The sequence below is a fragment of the Cannabis sativa genome, chromosome 8 (genome assembly GCF_029168945.1).
Source record: "Cannabis sativa cultivar Pink pepper isolate KNU-18-1 chromosome 8, ASM2916894v1, whole genome shotgun sequence".
NCBI lineage: Eukaryota > Viridiplantae > Streptophyta > Magnoliopsida > Rosales > Cannabaceae > Cannabis > Cannabis sativa.
Window position 1 is genome coordinate 50,489,062 of NC_083608.1, and position 9,611 is coordinate 50,498,672.

The following is a 9,611-nucleotide window of genomic DNA, read 5'->3' on the forward strand; positions in this document are numbered from 1 at the left end:
TTTTTTTTGAAAAATGCGTTTATAAATAAAATTAAAGTTAGACCTCATGTCATTACAAAAGATATTAACAGGTATAGTAGATATGTCTACCATGCCCGTGACATTGTTGGCAAACGCCCATTTAGCCACATTATGGGCCGCAAAGTTACAGTTTCTAGCTATAGAAGAAAAATTACAATTAGTCATAAAAGTAGAGAGGAGTTTGCAGGGACGCACATAGTTCTCAATCCCCCAAGTAGGGTTATCCCCTTTTAGGTTCTTAATTACAATCGCTGAATCACTCTCCACCAAAACAAAAGGATGATGCAAAGAAACCGCCGTCTCCATGGCTAAAAGACAGGCCGCGGCTTCTCCAACAAAGTGGGTCGCAAGTGTAGCCTTTTTGCCGCCACCCACAAAACCGATCCGTTATGGTCTCTCGCAATCGCAACAAGACACATAGTTTCACCTCCGACTTTGACATCGCGAGTTGATTTTAACCCAATCTTCGGCGCGCGAAGACCAAGCCTGGGTCTCAATAGACTGTGGAGGGGGGAGAAGGCAGGAACCATAATCTGTGTAACAAGAAGAAATGGAGTCAATATAGTGCTTAATGTTACCCATTGATTTATTATGCACCTTGTCGTTGCGTGCCCTCCAAATCGTATCTACCACAATCGAGGCATAGAGGAACAACTTATCAGTATCAACTCCTCTGGATTTAAGGTTCCATAGAAAGGTAACCTGGGCCCCACATCCGGCTCCCGAATCCGAATGCATAACCCCCCAAGGAGAGGATCGCCACAAGTGAAAGGCAAAGTCGCAATACAGGAACAAGTGCTCTGTGGTCTCCTCAGCCTCCCCACAAATAGGGCAGGAGACCTCCTCAAATCCCATTCTCTTAGCAAGAGGGGCTCTTAAGGGAAGAGCATTGGAAAGGATACTCCACCAATGAACCTTATGTCGCTCCAAAATCTTTGAGTTCCAAAGTTTGTTCCATAGTGCCGGAGCAATGTTGCACAAAGGAGCCCGAGCAAGGGCTTGAATAAGATAGGCAGACTTGGTTGAAAACAGACCATTTGATTCTTTTGTCCAGACCCATCTATCCCTTCCCTGGCCACTCGGATTACCGCCTCTTAAGATGTTACTCACAGTTTCCTGGTCAAAAAGGTTGCGAAGCTTTAGTGTGTCCCAATTTCCGTCTGGTAAAAGTAAATCCGACACTTTTTCCAAGCCCCGCTGTTGACGATAATTGGACTTAGGGTAAAAATCCGTACCATGGATAACCCAAGGGTCATCCCAAATACTTGTCTCTCTCCCATCGGATATTAGCTTGCACGCCCCTTTTCTTAAAATTTCTTTTGATCGCACCACATTTCTCCAAAACCAAGAATCGGAGCTCTTAACCTCACAGTCAAAAAACTGTTTACCCTTAAGGTACTTAGATCTGAGAACATTACAAAGACAATGATCGTTCCTCGCAAGGTGGCCCAACCCCACTTGGCCATCAAAGCCCGGTTCATCTCCCCGCCTTTCTAAAGCCAAGGCCCCCACGGGACTTGGGAAGGCACAACCGGTCCTGTGCTCTAAGATAGATGCCTCTATTACCTTGTTCACGCCCCCACCAAAAGTCCCTCACCATTCCATCAATCTTAGATGCAAGCTTTTTAGAAAGCTTTGTCGTCTGCATCGTGTAAACAGGCAAAGCAAGCCCTACCGATTTAATCAACGTAGCACGACCAGCCTTTGATAACGATTTTAATTTCCACCCATGGAGTTTTGACACCAGGTTATCAAGGATGAAGTTAAAATCCGCATCCTTTTGGCGGGATCTAAAGAGTGGGAGGCCCAAATAGTTTATGTTACCCATTTCACAGTTCAATCCCAGAGCCTGCCTGATGCCTCGTTTCATACCATCACTAGTGTTACTGCTAAAGAAAATGGAGGTTTTGAGCTTATTAATTCTCTGGCCAGACCAGTCACAAAACTTTTCCAGGCAATGCCACATACCCCTTGCTTCTTCAAGGTTTGCCCTGCCAACCAAGATCAGATCATCGGCAAAGAAGAGATGGGAGAGTTTGGGGCCCTCTCTACTTAGCTTTATACCACTTATGGTACCGTTATCAAGGGCGTGCTCAAGGATGCGCGAGAGGGTTTCAACAACCCAGATAAAGATGTACGGAGATAGGGGGTCTCCTTGCCTGATGCCACACTCTGGGGTCAAACTGTTAAATTTCCTTCCATTGAGAAAAAGGTTGAAGGAAGTTGTTGTGATACATTGGCGTACCCAGTGGCAGAACTTGTCAGGGGCCTTGAAACTACGCAAAACGTGGTCAATAAATTGCCAACTTAGTTTATCGTACGCCTTGACTGTGTCAATTTTGATTGCAAAAAACCCCTCTTTCCCTTTTTTCCTCTTGAAGGAATGTATGATCTCCTGGATTAAAACATTATTATCTTGGATGTTCCGGCCCGGGACAAAAGCTGCTTGAGTAGGACAAATCAATCTGGGCAGGAACCCTCTGATTCTATTTGCAATGATTTTCGAGATCACCTTATAAATCACATTGCACAAAGAGATAGGTCTGAATTGAGATACTTTTTTAGGGTTGGTGACCTTAGGAATGAGAGTAATATTTGTAGCATTAAAGCCTCTATGCATACTCCCTGACTGGAAAAAGTCAACAACTGCATCACAAAAGTCTTGTCCCACAGAGTTCCAATAGTGTTTGAAGAAGAGAACCGACATACCATCCGGACCGGTGCCTTCAAGCTTCCCATGAGAGAACGCCGTTTGTCTAATTTCCTCGTGACTTGGGATCACCTCAAGCTCGTATTGCTCCAAAGGGGAGAGATGATCATGGATTAAGTAATCTAAGTTTTCCGTAGGGCCCCGAGGCGGGTTTTTGAAAATGTCACCCGTAAACCCAAGAAACTCGTTACCAATCTCTTCCCTATCGCTATCCACACACCATCCTTGTTCTGGATACTATCAACCGAGTTTCTTCTATTACGAATCGTGGCGGAAATGAAGAAAAAATTAGTACACTTATCACCATCTCTAATCCAAGAAATCCCGGATCTCCGTTGCCGCAAGTTGCTTTCCGCCTTAAAGCCTCATTAAGCTCATTCCTCACCTCAACCTCCGTAGCCCAACTTCGTCACCAAAGATGAAGATTTTGGATAGCTTGTAATTGACCCTCCAACTTAGAGATGCAAGAATCCAACTTGCCAAATTGCACCGGTTGCAGGTGACTTAGGGCCAAGCGGGTCGCACCAACTTTCTTAAACACTCTAGCCGGGGCCCAAACATGGGAAACGTACCCCCACGCTTGATCCACCACCAAGGAGCTACGAGGGTCCCTTGTCCACCAGGCCTCAAATCGGAAAGGCCTTCTAGCGTTGGGGACAGAAAAATCGGTATTAATAAAGAGGGGTCGATGGTCAGAATTACAGGTTGTGAGCGACCGAACGACCGTCTTAGGAAAGAGTTGCAACCATCCATTATTAACAAGAGCTTTGTCCAGGGCTGACTTAATGTGATTAGCACCGTCTCTATGATTGTCCCAAGTCATGATATCCCCTTTAATAGGCAAATCAACCAGCGCATGACGGTTAACTAATTCCAAAATGAAGGGGATAAATTGATCCCTCCCCTCGGGACCCAACCCGCTCCGAGTTGCTCAAAGACAAAATTTACATCACCCAATATTAACCAAGGGCCACCAAACTTTTCACCATTAACCATCAAGCTAGACCAAAATTTCTTCTTTTCATGGAAGTACGGAGGACCATAAACACAGGACAACAGCCAGGGGCTCCTTACAGGGTCAGAGTACACAAAACCGGTAATCTGATTTTTAGAAACATTAATACTTTCAAATTCAAAGCCCTCTTTCCAAGCTAAAATTAATCCCCCTGCACATCCCACCGCCGGCACTACAATATTATGATAAAAGTGAATTTTCTTTAGGGAACGTACCAGACTTGAAGCATCCACTTTTAGTTCGGTAATGAAAATGAAATCAGGATTGCACGACCGAATCAGGGCTTTTAACTCTAGAACTTAAGAGGTCTGCCCTAACCCTCTACAGTTCCATGCTACACCTCTCATGGCTCCTGTGGAGGAGATAATACATTCTCCTCCACAGGGGTTTGAGAGTGGACAGATGAGCCAGAGTCGAATTCTTCAATCACCAACGAATCAATAAGCGGGTTCTTCACAATACCGTCAGAGAGAGACAAGGAATCTGAAAAAACTTCAGAAGGGTCTTCAAAATCAATTTTGGATGCTCTATCTAGTTCCTGTTCCTTTGTGACCCAAGGGAATTCTCGGGTAACAGTCTGGTGTCTCTGAAATAGCTTATGGCACATCATATTCAAATGACTAGAACAAATTGGTGTCGAGCCTTCAACAAGCTTCCTCCTCATGAGCGGAGAATTGCAATCAAATCGCCGAAGAACCAAACCTAAGAAGAAAATCCCGCAAAACGTACGAATTTTAAGGAGGCCAAGCTCACCAAATTTTCCAAGAACTCTAACATCTATCACATGAGGTTTGAAAAATTTTGCCCAAAAACTACCCTCCTTAACAAGGTAAATACTAACATTACCCATCAATGAGCCAACCAATGAGCCCACAACGTGGCTCATTCGAAGAAGGGTATTGATCACCCACACGGCCAAGGGCCTCTGACCACTACTACCAAAAGAACCAAATTTAGGAGCCAACCCCATGGGCCCAACAAAATTGGAAGAAGGCTCACCCAATTGGCCAAGTAAAACAATAAAACCCAACCACAAAACCGGCCCACACAAGTGGCTAAAACACAAGCTCCTGTGCCCGTAAAAATGCATATTACAATCCCAAATCAAGTGCCAACTCAGCATTGAAGACTCCTCCACCTCGGGTCCCACACCACACCACTCACTAAAGTTCAAATTAAACTTCAAACGGTCATTAAGAAAATAAGGTACGTGAATAGTACCCTTTCCATGCATGCCAGAAAGCAAACACAAGGGATTAACAAAAATGGTAATCCCACCAACACGCGTGGGGAACCAAACAGCCAAACAGCTTCCCCTCCCCACTTCTCGAGATCCACCAGTCACCATCATCAATCTTGACAAACCCGCCGGAGCAAAACCGGCCAGGCCATGAACCGCAGCTCTCACAAGAACCATCTCAACCTCCGCAAGAGCCTCGGTCGGAGAAGTCGAACGTAGAATCCCACGAGAGGTAGCCTGCGCACTTTTCTTAACATGAACCCAAGAAGGTGACAAAACAGGACTAGTCGTATTATTATTATTCACGAGAGGTAGCCTGCGCACTTTTCTTAAATGAATAAAATCTTTAGTTGAAGGTTGAAACGGTTTGTAATATATGTAAAATAAGAGTGTGTTAATTTACAAAACGACAAAATGTTGAGACATTTTGACATGAACCAATGACGATTGCTTGCCCCTAACTTTTTTTAAAAAAAATAAATAAATTTTTCCAATAGTTTTACACAAGTTTGAAATATTTTTATATTGTAAATTATTTAAAATTTTTATTATAATATTATAACTATAACTAATAAGGCTATAAAAATAATATTTCAACATGCAAGGACAGAGGCAAAAATTCATTGCGATGGGTCAAAATACAAGAAAATAATTTGAAGGGGGCCATTTAACAATTGTAAAGAAAAAAATTACAAAAATATAATAAAGAAACTTGGAAAAAAAATTGGAGGCAATGTACATTTTTCGACATGTGAAGATTGTAATTAATACTTTTATTTTTAATTACTTTCTTTACTTTTTATTTTTTTCTAAGAAAATTTTACCATAAATATTACTTTATTTAGGCACTTTTTTAGTAATTTTTTTTTTTAATTGCTTTCTTTTTTTTTTTCTTACTTAGATCTTTCTCTTGACTTTACCATTTTGTTTTGGGGAAAATTATACCAGGAAGGTGCATTATTTTTGTCTCTACTAATATGGAAGTTTCTATTTTTAGAATTTAGAATTTAAAGAAATTATAATTAAATTTTGACTTATATATTGTGAAAATTATTATATGGAAAATACAAATTGACACTTTATATTTATACTTTTTATGTACTTTTAATTACTAAAATACCTCTTACACTATCACTTACATAATCAGACGATGGTTGTTAAGTGGTTGGCCGAAGGTTGCATCAGACGAAGTTTTCAATTAGACGAAGGTTTCTGGGTGGTTGGCCGAACGTTGCATCAGATGAAGGTTTCAATCAGACGAATGTTGTTGGGTAGTTAGCCGAAAGTTGCATCATACAAAGGTTTCAATCAGACGAAATAACTGTTAGCAAAATATTTATGCAACTTCTGTGAAACAATAAAAATTAGAACAGTATTTTCACGTACGTATCTCTATCTACATGTCTCTTCATGATTTAATATGAACAAATTAACCATTAAAAATTTAGAAAACAACAAAACTACACCTAGATAAATAATTTATTATAGTAGTGATGTAATTTTTTTTATTATACTTGAGTTGGATTGTTTGGGAACTCCAGTTCAACATTTTGAGATCTGCATTTCATGGATTTGGAAATTAAAGTCATGACATTAATTTTATGGAAATTAAACTAGATTTCCGGTTGAATTTTAGTTTCGTAGAAGTTTTTCTACACTTTTTTTTTATGAATTCGAAACAGCCCATGTTTTGATTGATTCTAATCGTCTTTTCAGGTGAAGTCGTCGGAATTAATGGTAATTCTCTTTTTGGTTAAATTTTCATTTCGGATTCGTTGGGTTACTGCGTGGTTGCGCAATGGTTGCCAAAAAGCATGGATCCTGGATTGAAGGTGCGTGTAAGTGGTATTTGTGTAATTTTTTTATTTGGGTTGTATATTTATTTATTTGGCCAGCTGGAAGTATTTTTGTAATATTGTTACTTTGTTAGTTAAAACTAAAAAAAAACTATATTATATATTGTAATTTTGATAAATATTTTATTTATTTTTAAGAAATTTAGAATAATTTGTAATATTGAAAACAATGTTAAAACATATAGCACATATATAAAAAAAAAAAAAAAAAAACATGTGTATTAGAATCTGGTATGTTTAATTATATATTTGTGTTGTTAGTAAGGAGTGAGATAGGATTAGAAATTATAATTAAATTTTGACTTATATATTGTGAAAATTATTATATGGAAAATACAAATTGACACTTTATATTTATACTTTTTATGTACTTTTAATTACTAAAATACCTCTTACACTATCACTTACATAATCAGACGATGGTTGTTAAGTGGTTGGCCGAAGGTTGCATCAGACGAAGTTTTCAATTAGACGAAGGTTGCTGGGTGGTTGGCCGAACGTTGCATCAGATGAAGGTTTCAATCAGACGAATGTTGTTGGGTAGTTAGCCGAAAGTTGCATCATACAAAGGTTTCAATCAGACGAAATAACTGTTAGCAAAATATTTATGCAACTTCTGTGAAACAATAAAAATTAGAACAGTATTTTCACGTACGTATCTCTATCTACATGTCTCTTCATGATTTAATATGAACAAATTAACCATTAAAAATTTAGAAAACAACAAAACTACACCTAGATAAATAATTTATTATAGTAGTGATGTAATTTTTTTTATTATACTTGAGTTGGATTGTTTGGGAACTCCAGTTCAACATTTTGAGATCTGCATTTCATGGATTTGGAAATTAAAGTCATGACATTAATTTTATGGAAATTAAACTAGATTTCCGGTTGAATTTTAGTTTCGTAGAAGTTTTTCTACACTTTTTTTTTTATGAATTCGAAACAGCCCATGTTTTGATTGATTCTAATCGTCTTTTCAGGTGAAGTCGTCGGAATTAATGGTAATTCTCTTTTTGGTTAAATTTTCATTTCGGATGCGTTGGGTTACTGCGTGGTTGCGCAATGGTTGCCAAAAAGCATGGATCCTGGATTGAAGGTGCGTGTAAGTGGTATTTGTGTAATTTTTTTATTTGGGTTGTATATTTATTTATTTGGCCAGCTGGAAGTATTTTTGTAATATTGTTACTTTGTTAGTTAAAACTAAAAAAAAACTATATTATATATTGTAATTTTGATAAATATTTTATTTATTTTTAAGAAATTTAGAATAATTTGTAATATTGAAAACAATGTTAAAACATATAGCACATATATAAAAAAAAAAAAAAAAAAAAACATGTGTATTAGAATCTGGTATGTTTAATTATATATTTGTGTTGTTAGTAAGGAGTGGTATGTTTTCACTTTGGTGGCGTTTGGTTTGAGGTAACAAAATTGAATAGAATGGAAATGAAATAATTTTCATTTCATTATTTTGTTTGGTTGCATTTAAATCTATTAGAATATCATTTCGATGGAATGACCTTTCCATCATTTTGGTAAAATGATTATTCTATTTTGAAATGGAAGGAAAGATCATTCCAATGCAAGATTTAAAAAAAATTAATAATTTTTTATATATTTTAAATTTTATTTCATTCTATTCCTATTCTAATTCTCATTCTTATTTTTATTCTTATATTTTCATTTCTCCCAACCAAACGCTACCTTTATATTTCATCAACTCATGGTATCAGAGGAAAATTAAATTTCATCTCAAAAACTATGGTGCATGTAATTAGGGCAAACTCTAACGAATCATTCTTATTCTCTAGTTGTTCAACCCGAGCTTCCAAATATTATTTCCCACGAAGAAGATCTTCTCGATGATTGACCCATCCAAGATGACATGTCTAGTACTTTTTTCATGGGACACTCCTTAGAAATACAATAATGCTTCAGGTTCCTCAAACTAGTAGAATAAGCTAAGTACATGAATATTTAAAATCATAATTATATTAGAGTGAAATCGAAACATTTACAGTTATTTTTGTTTTTGATTATTCTCAGTTTTATTTTATTATTTTCTTTTAATTTTTTAATACCATTCAAAATTGATTGGTTAGATAAAATTAGATCTATTATTCCCTATAATTAATTGTTTAATTACTTTTAATTTGTGTGGGATGATATCGATTTATTTACTATTATTTTGTTTAGATAAATCATGCAATTTTATTAATAGCAATTAACTAAAATAATATACTGCAATCTAATCGGAACGTCTTCCTTGTTGGAGACACGACCATAATTAAAATTAGATAAACGAGTTAAATAATCAATTGCCTAATTCTCAAATTATTTGACGAAAAAAAAAACTAAAATAAAATTAGATGAAAAAGATTGTAGCATTACAATTAGCTTTAAAAATACATATATTCAGTTTCATCTACTTTTTAGAAGACACGCCAGTAGAAACCGCATGTAGTATGCGCTCATTCAACCTCGTAACTTGAGCACTCAACTATTATGCAAGGTATGTAACTGCACTACTAACAACATTTTTTCAATTCCACATAACTTATTATCCCTAACCATTAACAACGATTTGATGACGAATCATTGAAGAACAAAGAGGAACCAACAATGAAAATAAACAAAACAAAACCATGACACATATACAAGATAAAAACACTCAAAACCAAGTTATAGAGACAATACTAAAATACTCAAAATCATATCACAAAGACAAGACTAATCGCAGTAGCAAAATGCAACCCCGAC